Source organism: Eleutherodactylus coqui, chromosome 7, assembly GCF_035609145.1.
Source record: "Eleutherodactylus coqui strain aEleCoq1 chromosome 7, aEleCoq1.hap1, whole genome shotgun sequence".
Lineage (NCBI taxonomy): Eukaryota > Metazoa > Chordata > Amphibia > Anura > Eleutherodactylidae > Eleutherodactylus > Eleutherodactylus coqui.
Genome location: NC_089843.1, coordinates 194,864,040 through 194,881,369, shown reverse-complemented (window position 1 = coordinate 194,881,369; position 17,330 = coordinate 194,864,040).

The window sequence follows — 17,330 nt, the reverse complement described above, 5'->3', positions numbered from 1 at the left end:
CACCTGTGGCGTCAGTGCATTCACAAAGCCTCTCAGCTGAAAGGATTGTAACCACATTCCCGGTTGAGCCTCACTACCTCTGAGGATCTCCTGCAGTGACCTTAGGCCTGAATGTGACAAGACATCTCCCAATCTTGGTATTGGAGCACTCGGGAGCACCAGAAAAGAAGAGCCCCTGAAGGTGGCCTCGAACTGAGGATTAAAAACTTGAGGTGTGAGTGGCCCCGCATTCCCACTAGGCCCTTGGAGGCCACGAAACTTGCCCATTTTTTGATAAGTTGGATACAAAATGAGGATGAAATGGGTACGTTTTTGTTCTGTTTGGGTGAGATCCCGAAGGCCGCCTGTAAGTAACCTGCCACTCCCTCATGCTCTGCCTCTACCCTCAACTTCGATGATTTATGTTTAGCAGATCCAACACGCAGTTAGAGACACTGGCTCTATAATGGAGGAAAAAATAAGGGAGACCTAGGCCACCTCTTTCCTTTCTCCTCGTTAGGAGGGAGAAGTGCATGCGCGGTTTGCGCCCTCTCCACACAAATGCCGTTATTAAGGATCTCAGCTTTTTCAAATATAATCTAGGAAGTCTGATCGGGATGGTTTGGCAAAGATAGAGAAATTTAGGTAGTGAGTCCATCTTGACCACATTGACCCTCCCACTCTATGAAAGAAACAGGGGTCCCATTTACTCAAGTCGCTTGATTTGCCTATTTTAATCTTTCACATTCTGGGTTTACATGGAACGACTGTTGGCTAAACGACTGCATGAGCGCTGATTTCAGTGCTAAGGTTGTTAGCACTCGTGCAGAGCATTTAGGCAAGCAAATCACCACTAATTTCTTGCTGGTTTCTCGATCAGCGGTTCACATTCTATGTGAAGTGCTGCACGGGGAGCGTTTACACGCAGCGATAAGAAAAAGTAAATGAACAGTAAAAAATGTTTTTGCACTTAGACGTAGCGATTATCGCACACTTTCGTTTGTTTGAAGGAATTGTGCACACTAATCATCCCATGTAAATGGCCCTTAAGGTGGCTGTGCAGTCAGACTGGTTTGACTGGTGACATTTAATGGAGAGTTTACTTTCCCCCAGTCCCCACTAGTTTAAACACTCTTCCAACCTTCTAGTTATCTTCTCCCCCAGCACAACTGCCCCCTCCCCATTGATATGTAGCTCATCCATACATTAGAACCTGCAGCAAAAGCAAAGCTAGCCCAGTTCTCCAAGAACGCAAACCCCTCCTTCCTGCACCAACTGCGGAGCGACTTGTTTACCTCCCTAATCTCCCACTGCCTTTCTGGTGTGTCCTGTGGTACAGGAAGTATCTATTTCTCTGGAGGTGCTTGTTTTTCAGGACCTTCCACCCAACTCTAACTTTGTCATTGGTGTCAATGTGTACAACGACTGCTGGGTCCTCACCAGCCCCTCACAGTGATCTGTCAACCCGATCCACGATGTGTCGAACTTCAGCGCAAGCAAGACAACATACTGTTCAAGCACCCCGGTCTTTGTGGCAGATTGCCCTTTCTGTTGCCCTAATAATTGATTTTCCGACTACCAGGACCTGTCTAACTAAAAAAAGCTAGTATGATGATCATGATGATGTGACTACCTCTTGCTATTTGTAGTGACATCTACGATGTATGTGTACATTCTGAAAGTGAGAGCACTGCTACTATGGGTTTATTTCATGTCGGGGCCTATGGCCATATTGATATTAATGTATGTAGTGTCTACATCACAGATAAGTGACAACGATGCTGATTAGAGATGAGCGAATATACTCGTTTCGAGTAATTACTCGATCGAGCACCGCAATTTTCGAGTACTTCCGTACTCGGGTGAAAAGATTCGGGGGGCGCTGGAGGGCTTCGGGGGGCTGGGGGAGGCGTGGTGGAGCGGGGGGTAGCAGCGGGGAACAGAGGGGAGCCCTCTCTCTCTCCCTCCCCCCCCACTCCCCGCTGCAACCCCTCACTCACCCACGGCGCCCCCCGAATCTTTTCGCCCGAGTACGGAAGTACTTGAAAATCGCGCCGCTCGGGCGAAAAAGGGGCGTGGCCGAGTAGGTTCGCTCATTTCTAATGCTGATAGTTCTGTGGAGATGTAATGATAATACCATGTGGTTTGCAACTGCCAGGAGGAACTTGTTACGTCCATGCTGAGCATTTATGCACCACGGCCAGTATGGATGCAAGACAGTGTTCCCACAGGACAAATAAACTCCAGAAATTCCTACATAAGAAACTAAAACCACCACCAAACATAAGCAGGGTAAAAAGATAAGGAATCTAGCCCTACCAGCCAAAGGAGGCAAAATACTGCTGCCTAAAGTGGGGTGATCATCCCAACAAGTACGACCCCACGTCCTAAACCTAGGCCCCCTGTACTGACCCTGGGTAGATACAGGAAATGTCAATACTAAGGTGGTAATAACTAATGGCAGAAGCAACTCAAAAATCACAAACCACCTAGGGGAATTTTAACATACGACTTCAATGACCCTTTATTAACAGCAAGGGAACCCAAGGGCATAACAAACATACAACTACAAAAGGATCATAATGTGGCTTGGGCTGACTTTATACCAGCTGCCAGTCCATTTCCACCTTGCGGCTGGTATACTACGACCCTGTTACGGGCTATGACGGAACTAAAAATGAACTGAATGTAAATGTTGGTGAAAGGCGCCAACTGATTAGTAGTATTAATACTACTAATTACTAAGTACTATCGCTTTAAGGAAGACTTTAATGCCAGATATTACACAGCATTAAGTAACATAACCCCCCCCCAAGTTAAGAAATACTGTATATTATGCATACGTTCAATAAAGTTATATTTTTGTTAAAATGTACCATCTCTGTTTGTCCTCATTGCGCCATCCTGAACCTGTGTTGCACCACCACCTACCGCGAAACATGAATGACCATTGCTCCATTCAATCTCATCCTCTCTGTGGGGGGTGCAGTAAGCCCGCAATGTAGGGGAGGGGGAACACGGGACCTCCGTTCTGTGGATCAGTGCAGGTCTCAGTAAAGAGACCCCCACCAATCATACTGTTATCCTTGCTTATCGATAGGTGATAAGTGTTTTTTTGGTACAAACCCCTTTAATAAGGGGTTGTTAGAAAGGATCCCTGGGTTTGTGACACCTCATAACGCCCATTTTAATGACCCTCCAATGCAAAAATTTGATATCGATAGAAACAGAAAGTCAAAATGTCTCATTTAACAAAACTGTTTTACAGACCATCCTTGTTGCTCAACCAATCACAGCGCAGCTTTCATTTCTCAAGCTGCTGGGTTAAGATACAGGTTGCGCTGTAATTTGTTGCTTTGGGAAAAAAGGGCAGTCTTACTGTTAGACAATTATGCTAAATGAAGCGATAGTCAATGCTAAGACGTATATGAGACAAAATGACTTGCAATAGGTAACAACCTAGTTAATGTTAAAAATAACTACAAAAAAGTCACAAATGATCCCACATTAACGATTCATAAAGAACTAAAAACAATTGTTACGGAAGCGGAAGCAGAAAACGCAATCAGTAAAATGGAAGCAAAATATATAATAAATATAGAACCGGAAATCCCATTCCTATACCACATACCAAAGATCCATAAAAATACACAGAATCCCCCCAGTAGACCTATAATATCAGGAATAAATTCAGTAACTAGCCGCCTAGCGGAATATATAGATAAAATTTTACAGAAATATGTCATAAGCCTCCCTACCTATATAAAAGACTCCAGCCAAATAATAGAAATTATACAGAAAATAGAATGGAAAGAAGAATATATGTGGTGTACACTTGATGTTGAATCTTTGTACACTTGCATTCCACATGAATTAGGGGTAGAAGCAATTGAGTGGTTCATTGATAATGACCCACTCATGCCACATTCTCAAAAAAAGTATATATTAAAATTTATTATTTTTGCACTAAAAAACAATTATTTTTGTTTTTTTTTAAATTTTTATTTCCAGATAACCGGAACAGCGATGGGGAGCAAATTTGCTCCGACATTCGCTAACCTATATATGGGACAATTTGAGGCCGAAAAATTCAAAAACAACAACATAGTATATCATGGTCGCTATATAGACGACATAATAATAATCTGGAAAGGCTCAAAACTAGAACTAGAAAATTTCATAATTAGCATCAACAAAAACGAAAAAAAAAATCTAAAATTTACGTCCACAATTGACAATAAAGAAATCATTTTCTTAGATTTAGTCTTATGTATTAAAAACAATATCATAAACAAAAAAACTCATTTTAAAAAGGTAAATAAAAATAGTTACCTACAATACAATAGCTGCCACCATAAGAAATGGAAAAATAATATACCATATAGTCAACTACGATGAGTATATAGAAATTGCAGCGAAAAAGATATCTTTGAAGATCAAGCAAAAAATATAATTCAGCGTTTTGAAAATAAAAATTACCCAAAGCAGTTATTAAAAGATGCATACCAAAAAACCATAAATGAAAAAACAAAGGAAAAAATAAACACAAAACAAAACACCTACAGCAACAATATTTTTATTACAAAATTTAGCACAGACCACAGCAATATAAAAAATATTATACAAAAAAACTGGTCCTTTCTAAAAAATGACCCCTATCTAGGTAAAACACTAGAAAAAAATCCGAGAATTATTTTTAGAAAAAATAGAACGATTGGTAATAGCTTAGCTCCATCAAATCCCCTAAATAATAACAAAAAAGAAAAAAACAATTCATTCAAAGAGAAAAATAAAATAATAACAGGTGGTTTCAAATGCAACAGCACGAAATGCAAATGCTGTACACATATATGTCACAAACAAAATTATATACAAAAAGGTGAGGAAAAAATAGAAATAAAAGAAAAAATGACATGTAAAAGTAAAAATATCATCTATCTATTAGAATGCCCTTGCGGCTTGCGATACGTCGGAAGAACAAGTAATAGCCTGAACATTAGGATCAATCAACATCGGTATAACATAAAAAGGGGGTATGAAAAACACAGTATATCAAAACATTTCAAAGAAAAACACAATAAAAACAGCGAAAAATTAAAATTAATTCCTTTAGAAACTATAAAACAAAACTCAATAATGAAACTGAGAAGAAAGGAAATGTACTGGATATATCGTCTAAACACTTTAATGCCAGAAGGACTAAATGAAGTATTGGAGAAATTTTAATAAGATAAATGCTTACACATGGAAGATTTTATAATAAACAATAGACAAAAAATATAGTAAAACTACATAACAAAAAATAAAGAGTTTTTATGTAGAATATAGGAAAATAAATAGATAGTAATCTTATACAATAATTTTATAGGGAAGTTTTTAGAATCAGACCAGGATTATGGTGTGAATAGGAGAAATAATCGAAACAATAAAGTTTAATGAAAAAAACTATGGAACGCAATGCATTCCATGAGAGCTCCGTGGATAGACAAATGATAAATAAATCACCCTAATTGAGAAAAAAAAAAACCACGCCCCTGGATGATTGGGAAGTGAGCCTCACATACATGTTATCCCACACTATATAAGGCAGCATATATGACAATGTCTGTATGAACTTGAAAAAAACACAAATTGTGTCGAAACGCGTTGTTTTAACAAGAATAAAAAAGATTGGTTTTCTGCCAAGGCGCGGGATAGTTTTTACTTTTACTTTTATACTCCGTAATCCAGCCAGACCGTGCTTACAAACACGGTGAAAGGATATCCCCGGACGCCGCTCCAAAAGGAAACATGGAGAAGCAAGAAACCTGCTGAAGGCAAACGTGGACAACAGGTGCAGAGGGCAATTCCTTTACCATCGGATTAACCCTTCTGGCACCGGGTAAGTCCACCTCTCATTTAGCTATAAAAGCATTTTTAAACTGCTAGTGAGGCGCATTTTAAAGTACATTTTCTAAATGACTTGCAATAAGGACAATAAACTGCAAACAATACAGGAAAGTGCAATGTGTTATGGACATGCGAGTACATTAGCCCCCCTTTTTCACCAGGAATGGCATATTGTGTGTGACTACAAATTAGTGTAGAATATTTTTTGAGAATATTAGATTGTTGAATAAAATCTGAGTCTGTGGTAAAGTTTCTCCTGATTCTCCAGAATTTCCATAAAGATTTGATAATTTCCATTTCTTTGCATGCCAGCATTGGGGGATACCTTGGTGGAGCCTTTTCCTTACAGATAACATCTTTAGTCGCCTTGGGTAGTCTTTCAGAGGAATAAGAACCTCAGAAACATACTGGTTCCTTCATGTCCTCACCAATCACCTGCTCTAACACAATCCGACGGGGGTGGACCAATCTGTGGTTCCTTCAGATGTGGGGTACACAACTGGAAGTGCTGTCTGAATATTTGTCACAATAAGAGAGAAATGTTAATAGAAAACGAAAATAGAGACTACAACATTAGGGACTTCTTAAATTGTGATTCAAATTACATTGTCTATTTGCTTGAATGCACTTGTAGCCTGAATTATGAGGGCTGCACCATAAATGACCTCAAAACACGGATAAATAAATATTGCTCTAGCATTGCAAATTGGTTTCTGAACAACAGTGTCCCCCAGAATTTACTAAACTACCACAACAAAGACGACTCCTTGATGCGTGTGATTCTGCTGGAAAACAAAAATAAATTTAAAAAATAATAATTTTCTTTTCTTCCTTTAAAACTTAATAAAAATTCAGAAGTTGACTTGTCATAATGTTGACATCCAATAGGTGGTGCTGCATCTCCTTCCATATGCAGGTTGAGGGAGAGATAAGGGGTCAGAAATGCTATCTTTTTTCCTTAGGGAGAGCAACTATAAACTAAGTGAGGAGACTCAAATGGTCATGCACACTCCTCTGGGTAATATGCAAATAAGGGAGATGGAATAAATCCTCCACAGTGCCACCTAATGAAAGGCAGCATTTCTTCAAGCCAAAGTCAGACTTTTTATACAAGCCTTGTTACAATGACCGGGAATTAAAAGCAGAGCCAGACTCCATGTACATACAGCTGTTTTAGGGTTTTTGCCCTTCATCAGTGTAGGAGTCTGGCTTTGCTAGTGAGAGACCTGGGACGGGGGTCAGAAACGTTATCTTTTCTCCTGAGCAACTATACTATAAACTAAGTGAGGAGACTCAAAATTGGGAAAATTTCGAAAAAACGTCATTTTTTCACATTTCCAACTGTAATATCTCAAATTTGTGCAAACATAATATAGAAATGTTTGATAAGATATATATCTCCATCTGTTTACTTTATTTTGGGTGCACATTGGAAAAACTTTCATTTTTTTAAAACCATTTAGGAGACGTACAAATTTAACATTGATTAATTTATTAACATTTTGAGGAACACTTTATTTTCCTGCACCAAGCCAAGATTGGAAAGGCTCATAGATGTCAGAACGATAGATACCCCCACAAATGACCCCATTTTCAAAACTACACCCCTTAATGTATTCACTGAAGTGTGTCAGGAGGATTTTGACACCACAGTTTCTTTTCAGGAATTAATGCAATTTAGACGAGAAAAAATAAAATTTCATATTTTTGCAAATATGTAATTTTAAGCACAGGATTTTTTTCTATAGAGCACATGAAAATGAGAATTTGCACCAAAATGGATACCTCCATTTGTCCTGTGTTTAGAAATATACCCTTTGTGGCGCTAATCTTCTGTCTGTATGCACAACTGGGCCCAAACCGAAAGGAGCAGCGGGTGGTTTTCAGAACAGACATTTTGCTTGAAGGCGTTTTAGGCCCCATTGCCCAGTTGTAGACCCCTTGAGACGCCAAAACGATATAGAACCCCCACAAATGACCCCATTTTGAAAACTAGACCCCTTAACGAATTCATCTAGGGGTGTACTGCATATTTTAACCCCACTGTTTTTGAATGAATCGAAGCAAAGCAGAAGGAAAAAATTACAATTTTTGTTTTTTTGGCAATTGTCATTTTAAAAATAGTTTTTTTTCTACAGCACACATATGAATGAAGACTTTCACCCCAAAATGGATACCCCCGTTTGTCCCGTGTTTAGAAATATACCCATTGTGGCCCTAATCTTCTGTCTGAATGCACAACGAGGCCCAAACTGAATGGCACATTAAACTTTAACTGTCATTTAACTTTTACGTGATCGCCATTATTCATAGATAACACTCACCGCAGCCCCCCACGACATCTCCAAGCTCTTGGCTACCATTAGTAGCCAGGAGCAAGGAGATTTTAAATTTCCCCTTGCCCTCCGCAGCTTCTGCACTTGCGTCCACCATTTTGGCGACAGGCGCATGCGCCAAAGCTGAAGAAAGATCCACGGATAAGGATCCCATCAGGGGACATCACCGGTGGCCTTAATTCAGTAATTTCACCTCCCCTCATTGATTGGATCTGTGACGGGAGGCGAAACTTTAGCTTTTTCTTACTTTTACATGATCGCCGTTATCCAATGGATAATGGCGATCACGTGACTGGGAACCGCGTACTGTGGCCCCCCAGGAAATCTCCTGGCTCTTGGCTACATTTAGTAGCCAGGGAGATTTTAAATTACCCCGGCAATCTGCTGCTTTTACTCCTGCGTCCGCCATTTTGGCAACGGACGCGTGCGCAGAAGCTCGGGTAAGGTCTACGGATAAATCTGGGGGCTTAGGTACCTAATTTCATCTCCCCTTACCGATATGATCCATGAGGAAAGATGAAACAAACTTTTTTTTCTTTTTTTTTAAACTTTTAAAAACTTTTACATGATCGTTGTTATCCATTGGATAACAGCGATCATGTGACTGGGAACCACATACAGTGGCTCCCGGTGACAGCTCCCTACTCTCGGCTACTCATACTAGTCGGGAAAAGGGAGTTTTTAAATTTCCAGAGCCTCCTGGCTCTCTGCGCATGCGCGTGATGTAATGCGTCTGCCGCGCATGCGCAGACACTGGCAGCAGGTCTGGGGAGGAGAAGGAAGACGTCGGACGGCGCGGAGGACGGGGGGTGGGGGGGTGTGTGAGTATTCTCAGCTCCCCTTACGGATCGGATCCGTATGGGGAGCTGAAACTTTACTTTTTTTTTTACTGACCATAGACTTTAACGCGATCGTCGGTATCCACCGGGAGTGGGGTCCTGCAGCTCTGGATGAGAGCTCCATGCTGTCGGCTACCTCCGGTAACCGGCAGCATGGAGCTGTCACGTCCTGAGCCTGCAGGGCTGTCATTCCCAGAGGATGCATGTTTTTTAAGTTCAATATATATTTTATTAAGTATAACATCAAAGATACAAATATCAGGTCCAGTTTAGGGAAATCCTTTCAGTTGGGATAGAACGTACAGAGATTCAACAGGGCCCCTATGGGTGCTTGGTAGTTCTTGTTGATTCTACATCTGGGAAAGGGCGATCTCTTCCCTGGGGATTCCCAGCTCAGTTACACAAAACATATAACGAAAAATTTGTTTAAGAGAGTATAGGTAATTAGTTAGAACTTATATACCTACACACACATCTGTGTAGGCGCATATTAACATTTGAATACACAGAATCCTGTATATGTGTCTCAGGTATGTAGGAAAAATAAGAAATCGTCCAAATCCTGAGACCTTTATCATGACAATACTACTAAATCACGCAGCAAGATTCTTCCATGTACCTGATGTCGTCCATGGCATTTACCCACATTAAACGAGTAGGAGCCGTCATAGTGTTCCACAGCTTTGGTATCACCTGTCTCATTGCCAGGAGGAAGAACCTAAGAAGTCCTTTCTTGATCGAGGCCATAGGACCTGGTATAATAGATAGGAGTGTGAGTTCTGGAGAAAAAGGGATCCGCACTGCGGTAAGGGCTTGTATAGTGTGTTTATCTCCTTCCACAAAGGAGACACCAAGGGGCAGGACCGCCATATGTGGATCATTGACCCTAAGCCATTCAGGCACCTCCAGCAGTTGCTACTAGTATTGGGGTACATCTTGACTAAGCGCGCCGGGTTGCGGTACCACCTGGAGAGAATTTTGTAATTCAGTTCCTGGTGTCTGCCTGATATGGACATTTTGTGTGTCAAGATAAGAGCTCTGGTCCAGTCGCCTTCTTCGATATGTTGGCCCAACTCCCTCTCCCAGCTTCTTTTGTAACTGACCCTATAGTCTGGAGCATCCCCGGCTATCAGTATGCCATAAACTGTGGAGATCTCCCCTTTCCTTTCAGGGGACATAGCACACATCTCCTTAAAGAGGGTGGGCCTTCGCGTGACCTCTGAGATCTGATCTTGTGATCAGATAAAGTGGCTTAACTGTAGGTGTTGGAACCGCGCACCGGCCAGTGGACCCCCCATTAGCAATATTTCCAGCGGCTTGATTTTGCCCGCTGTCGTGACATCCTGAATTCTAGGGATGGGTATCCCCATCTTGTCTAGGAGGGGCATGCCTTGCATACCCAGCGGGAAGTCTGGGTTCCCCACCAGGGGTGTCCAGGGTCCGGGCACCGAGGTCAAGCCTGTTTTTACTGCAAAGCCATCCCATTGCTTTAAAATAGACCTTAGGAATGGGGAGACCACAATCCTCCGACGTCCAAGGCCTCCCTTTAGCCAAAATATGCCTTGCGCTTTGAAAGGGGCTGAATCCTGCTCGAGCTCAACCCACCGTTTTGAGGATCTCCTGAGCATTAAGTCAAGTAAGCACTCAATGCTGCTTTATGATATTTGGCTAGGTCCGGGAGTCCCACTCCCCCTGATTCCTTTCTTTGCGTTAAGATTTTATAACTCAATCTGGGTCTAGTTCTGTTCCAGGTTTCACTTCTGAGCCTTGTGAAAAAACTTTTTGGTGGCTTAATTGGTAGTGTCTGGAACACATAGAGGAACTTGGGAAGGATGTTCATTTTTAGTGCATTAATCCTGCCGAACCACGACAAAGTCAGGGATCGCCACCTCTCCTGGTCCCTCACCAGCGAGGAGCCAAGAGGCCCTTGGTTGAGATTAAACAAATCATCTAACTTGGCTGAAATGTGGATATCCAGGTATTTGATATGGTCATCTCTCCATTTCAAAGGGAAACTGGATTTTAGGTGTGTGACTTCCGGTGGTGGAAGGGTTATATTCAGGATTTCAGATTTATTAATGTTCATTTTAAAGTTGCTATATTGGCTTTATCTTTTGATACCTCCAGTATGGCCGGGAGGCTTGTCTGGGGGCTAGTCAGGTACACGAGCAGGTCATCCGCGAATGACACTAGTTTGTGTTCTGAATGTGGGGTTGGGAAGCCTTTTATATCAGGGTTCCTTCTTATAGTGTTTGCAAGGGATTCCATGACTAAGACGTAAAGGGTGGGCGATAGGGGGCATCCCTGTCTCGTGCTATTGCTAATTTCTATCGGAGATGAGAGTCTGCTATTGACTCGGACCCGTGCAGTGGGGCCACTATACAGTGCCATAATCCAGCTCCGCACTCTGGGCCCCAACCCCACTTTTTTACGGGTGGTTTCTAGAAAGCCCCAATCCACCTGGTCAAACGCCTTTTCAGCGTCCATGAAAGAAGACATAGGGGTATTCCTTCCTGTTGGGCCCTTCCAATCAAAGAAAGGGTCCATATGGTGTTGTCTCGTGCCTCATGGCCCGGTACAAACCACACCTGATCTCCGTGAATCAACCCTGGCATGAGCGGCTGCAATCGTGAGGCGATTATTCTTGTGAAAATTTTGGTGTCTACATTTAAGAGGGAGATCGGTCGATAACTTGCACATTGCAGGGGGTCTTTGCCTGGCTTTGAGATCACTGTTATGATTGCCTGCAGTGCCTGAGGTGGGAATGGGCAAGCCTCGGAGATAGCATTGAGGGAACGACAGAGTAGAGGGACCAGTAGGTCCCCACAGGTCTTATAAAATCTGGGTGTGAAACTGTTTGGACCTGGGCTTTTCCCGATTTTAAGCTTCTGGATTCCATCTAGGATCTTCTGCTCTGAAATGTCTACCTCGAGAGCCTCTAATTCCCTGCCGAAGATGGGTCCTGGGCCATGGACCTCCACATAGGACGCCAATCCCGAGTCCCCAGACTCCTCGTGACCTATATTGTTGTTGCGGATATTGTATAGTTTCATATAGTATTTGTGGAAACATTCCACTATCTCCGAATTGGCATGTACCTTCTCCCCTCTGGAGGAGTTTAGTGCGAGTATGTACAACTGTGGTTCTCGGGGGTTAAGCATTCTGGCTAGCCATGTGCTACATTTGTTTCCGTACTCGTAATATTCTTCTCTCATTTTCTCTCTTGCGCATAGAGTGGCCTGGTCCATAATCGCTAGGATCTGCTGGCGCAGTAGGGAGATTTATGCACTCAGGGACAGGGTGGCTTTTGATTTGTTGGATTGCTCTGCTAAATCTAGTTTTGTCAATAGATCCCGTAGTTTACCCGCTCTCTCTTTTTTACGCCTTGCCCCGTGTGATATGAAAATTCCACGTAGGACACATTTCAGGGCCTCCCATTTCAAGGGTGGGGCTGTTTCGTCTGTCTTGTGTATCTCTGCAAAGTTTTCAATAGCCTGGCGTACCTCATTTAAGCAACAGAAGTCTCCCAGGAGATTATCGTTCAATCGCCAGTTGTTTCTTCCAAACCCCATTTCTCCCTTTGTTAGTGCCCCATAGACCGATGCGTGGTCCGACCAAACTAGCCTACCGATTGAGCTTTTGGGCGCTAGATCTAAAAGGCCATGCGAAATGAATAGGTAGTCCAACCAGCTATAACTGTTGTGGGCCGTGGAGTAATGGCTAAAGTCCTTGACCTCGAGATGCAGAGTCCTCCAAAGGTCAATGAGTTTAAGCGAGGCCAGTTGTGTCCGCAGCCTACACACGGCTGGCAGGGAAACGCCAGACCTACCTGATGTCGAGTCCAGGTGTGGGTCCATACATAGGTTCAGGTCTCCTCCGAGCCAGCTCGTCCAACACCCGGATCCCGAATGTGATCTGTCCTGAGTTAGGAAAATATACATTAGCTATCGTGGTACCTTTTCCCCCAGTTCCAGTTTTAAGAAGAGGTATCTGCCCTCCGTGTCGAGCTCCATGGAGAGAAGGTTAAACGGTAAGCTTTTGTGTATGGCCACAGAAACTCTGCATGCTTTTTTGTCAGGGTGGGTACTATGATACCAGTGAGGATAAAATCTGTTGGTACATTTTGGGACTTGGTAAGGTAAGGTGACAGAAATACAGTAATCTGTCAGTCAGGGAATAGGGCCCTGAACTCATGAATGTAGGTATTCGTCTGGCTTGTGCCAGAGAATAGATGGCACTTAGTGGCGTCTAGCCTATTGAGGGAAGTAGAAGGGAATACCACCGTGAGCACCCCCGCCCCGCCCACCAAGTGATAACATATAAGAAAAGTGCCCCAATGGGGCACAAATGCAAAACTCGCAATTCTTAGGTAAGTGCAGTCTGAACAGCAGTCTAAACTCTTTGTGGCGTAACTAATGTAGCCCCATCACCTGAGACGTGTCATAACGAACAAACATAAGTGTTGGCCTGGGGGTACAGATTTGAGAAACAGGAAGGGGAGAGAGAGAAGGGAAAAAATGGGGGGGGGGGGGGTAAAAGTGGAGAGGATTGAATAGTCAGTCCGTCGACAGGCCTCTTCAGTTAAAGTCCAGTTGTACAGGATTATTTCTCAGGGCGTTCACGTTTAGCTCTTGAGGTTATACTTCTTTATAGTCCTCAGGTGGGAGGAATGAATCCAGGACGGTTGTTACCCCTTCGTTTTTCGGGTCGGGCCTCTTGCCAAGCCTCTCTGGGGTCCACAACTAGCGATGGTAGAGACGGCCAGTCCGGCAGCGCCACCATGGGCATCTCCAAGGTCCCCAGGAATCTTGGGAGGTCCGCGGGGTTTTTGAATATTGCTGTTTTACCGTTCTTAGAAGCTATCAGTTGGAATGGGTAACCCCATGTGTAGATTATATTCTTCTCCTGTAAAGCATTAAGGAGTGGCCTCACCGCCCTGCGAAGCTGTAGAGAGCGTCGGGCCAAGTCCGGGAATATTGTAATAGGAGATCCGTTATGGACGAGGGTTGGGTTGTTGTCTCGAGCCTGTTTCAAAATCGCCTCTTTATCCTTGTAGAAATGGATCCTGCAAATTACATCATGGGGTTTTCTCGGGTCCTCAGGTCTAGGGCCCAGGCTTCTGTGGATACGATCTATATCTACTGGCAGGGAGCGATCATGGTGCAGTAGGGAGCTAACATGTTGCATGCCCAGTTTTCCAGCTGTTCAGGAGTCACCTCTTCCGACAGGCCCCGTAAATGAATGTTGTTGCATCGGTGCCTTTTTTCCAAGTTGTCCAAGTGGGATAAGATATCTGCTATCTGGAGCGTCTGAGCATTGCTAACGTGGCTGTGGGCGTCCAACTGAGAGAACACCTCATCCTGTGACTCCTCCACAGTTTGTAGCCGTTGACCCACGTGTCGCAGCTCCTGTTGTACGAGAGACAGGGCTTGTTTATGGGAGTCCTCCAGTCTCTAAAAGTCTCGTTTTGTGGGGAGTGCCCACAAGTGCTCCTTCCAGTCCCAGGGGTTGTCTTCTATCAATTCGTCTGGTGGTCCGCGGGCGGGTGAGGGAGTGTAGCCAGGGTTACCTCTGTGGCCCCAGTGGCCCGTGCGGCTGTTATCTTCTGGGTGTGAATGTGCCCCGTCAGGGGAAAGGCTCTGTTTTTGGGGTACATTGGTAATGTCATGATTCATGTCATGGCCTCTGGTTGGCCGCACAGTGTGACCCCGATCTCTATGGTTGCCGCTTCCGGCAGAGTGCCCCATCATTGTGGTCTGGGTGTGCGCCATGGCTGGTCTCCTTGCACTTGGGTGCTTCTGCGGGCTCCCTTCTAGTGCTTGTCCCTGGTAGCATTTGTTAATGTCCATCTCCTTATATAAGAGTGCTGGAGATGAGTGGTTTGTAGCTGCCTGAGGGCTCTGCCCTGCTTCAATAAAGCTGCCTGGGCTAGGTGTTTGCTCGCTCCCCAACTCGCTGTCACTCTCCTCAGGGGACCCTGGGGGCTGGGGGGAGTTCACCTTATTTGTCGACGCCGGTCTTCTTCTCTGCTCTGCCTCTTCTCTGTCCTCCTCATCTGTAGAGCAGGAGCGATAGCAAACCCCAGCGCGGCTGTCGGCTCCGGAGGGCCCCCTGCTGTTGTCTGGTGGTGAGAAGAGGCTGCGTGTGTGAGCCGGCGCCATCTTGGGTGCGGCGCCCGTGGTGCTGGGAGACTGCAGGTAGCGCTGAATGCCGGCTGATTCTGCCTCCGATGATGCCGCCTGGCGGCTTGAGACTATCCTGCGGCCCATGGAAGACTCGGTGCTGCTATTTGGCTGCTGTGGTGAGTATACTGCAGGTTTCTGTCGATGGGACCGGCGGCAGCTCAGAGAACGGGATGCTCACACCGCCATCGCCAAGCCACACCCCCCAGGATGCATGTTTTTTACGTCCTCTGGGAATAAAGCCCAGCAGGCCAGGACGTAAAAACACTATGGGCTGCTCACTAAGGGGTTAAGCAATGACAAACTGGCCTGAAAGTTGGGAGAATAGTATACCTTCCTTCTCTTCCTGTGACAACAATACGCCATTGTCCATGAGGCCCCTTAGTGTCTGTTTCAGCAGGCATCCAACAGAGTTACTCATGCTAATCATGGCGTCATCATGACTGACTATTTTGGTCGTTTTCTCAAACCTGGCTAAAAAAGCACACACACCCTTGATTTGAAGCCCCCCACAGGCATCCAGTGACTGACCTCCATACAGCGTCTGTTAATGGCATACACCAATTGGTACTCTTTGATCGCTCCCTGCTGCTGGTTTAGCCTCTGCAACATGTGCAGAGTGGAATTCCACCATGTATGTACGTCACAGATTAGACGGTTGGGTGGTAGCTCGAACTGTCGCTGCACCTCCACCAGACAAGAGGCAGCTGGGTGTGAATGCTAACAGTGTGAGTACAGTTTTCTGTCTTTTTCCAGAAGTGGATGTAAACCTAGGTGAATGATTAGGAAACATTGGATTACTAGGTTCATCAGCTGGGCTAAGCAAGGTATGTGTGTAAGACTTCCAAAGTGAAGGGCTGCCAGCAGGTTGGCCCCATTCTGACACACGACTTTGCCTGGCATCAGTTTGTGTGAAGTCAGCCAAGTGTCAGCCTGGGCCTGCAGATTTGTCAACAGTGCTTCATTGGTGTGGCCATGCTAGACAGATGAATTTTAGCACAGAATGATGCGGTTTCCTGCGGGCAACACTGCATGGAGACCAGGTTGTGTGAGGTACCAATATCGTGTAGATGTAGAGGGTGTTGAAAGATAGTAGCAAGAGGGGAAATAAACTGATGAATGTCCTGCAAGTCTTGGGGGTACCATGAAATGTGGGCCACCCTTTTCAGATTCATTCCCCATATCCAGGACATTGACCCAGTGTGCTGTTAAGCATATGTAATGCCCCTGGCCATGCTTGATGGACAACATGTCCATGGTCAGGTGCATCCTGTCATTGACAGCATTCTACCATGGTCACATTATCATTTATATGGCGGTGCAAGGCAAGGACAGCTTTTGGGCAAAGAAATGGTGGCCAGGCATCTGGTACTGTGAGTTAGCACATACCATTACTTTATAGAAAGTGTCTGCTTCCACTAGTCTAAAGGGCAACATTTCCATCCCCAGCAGATTTGCAATGTTTGCATTCAGGTCTCTGTACTCGTGGATGTTTGGGAGGGTACTTTTCTTTGCTCGCACAGCTGGGGGATAGAGGGATGACTGCTGACCTGGAACACACTGGAATATGGGGTAGATGTCAATATTGGTGAAGGTGGTGGTGATGGTGCCAGCTCCACGTCTGCTCTCTATTTCCCACTCCCGGCTCTGAAGTCTACAGCCTGGTCATCAATGCCAAAGGAGAGGTCTGAAGTAGGCGTGCTACTGCCGCTAGACAAAATCTGTGGCAGAGGCTACTGCATGAACAGAGAGAGAGATGGAGGAAAAGACAGCTACAGCAGTGGAAGACAGAGCAGGACAAAGTTGACTGCCCTCTGGCCCAGTTGGCTTCTCCAAGGCAGCAGGTGGTAGAAGTTCATGTGGCTGTTCATACATGTGTTAAGGTTGTTTAATTTCATGCCTCATTTCAAACGCTTACCATAGATCTTATAGATGACCGCTCTTTTGTTCTCATGCAGTTTCATAGAATGTCCAGGCTGCACAAATCCTGAGTGTAGACCTAGTTGTGGGACTCATAGAATCATAGAATGGTAGAGTTGGAAGGGACATCCAGGGTCATCTGGTCCAACCCCCTGCTCATTGCAGGATTCACTGAATCATCCCAG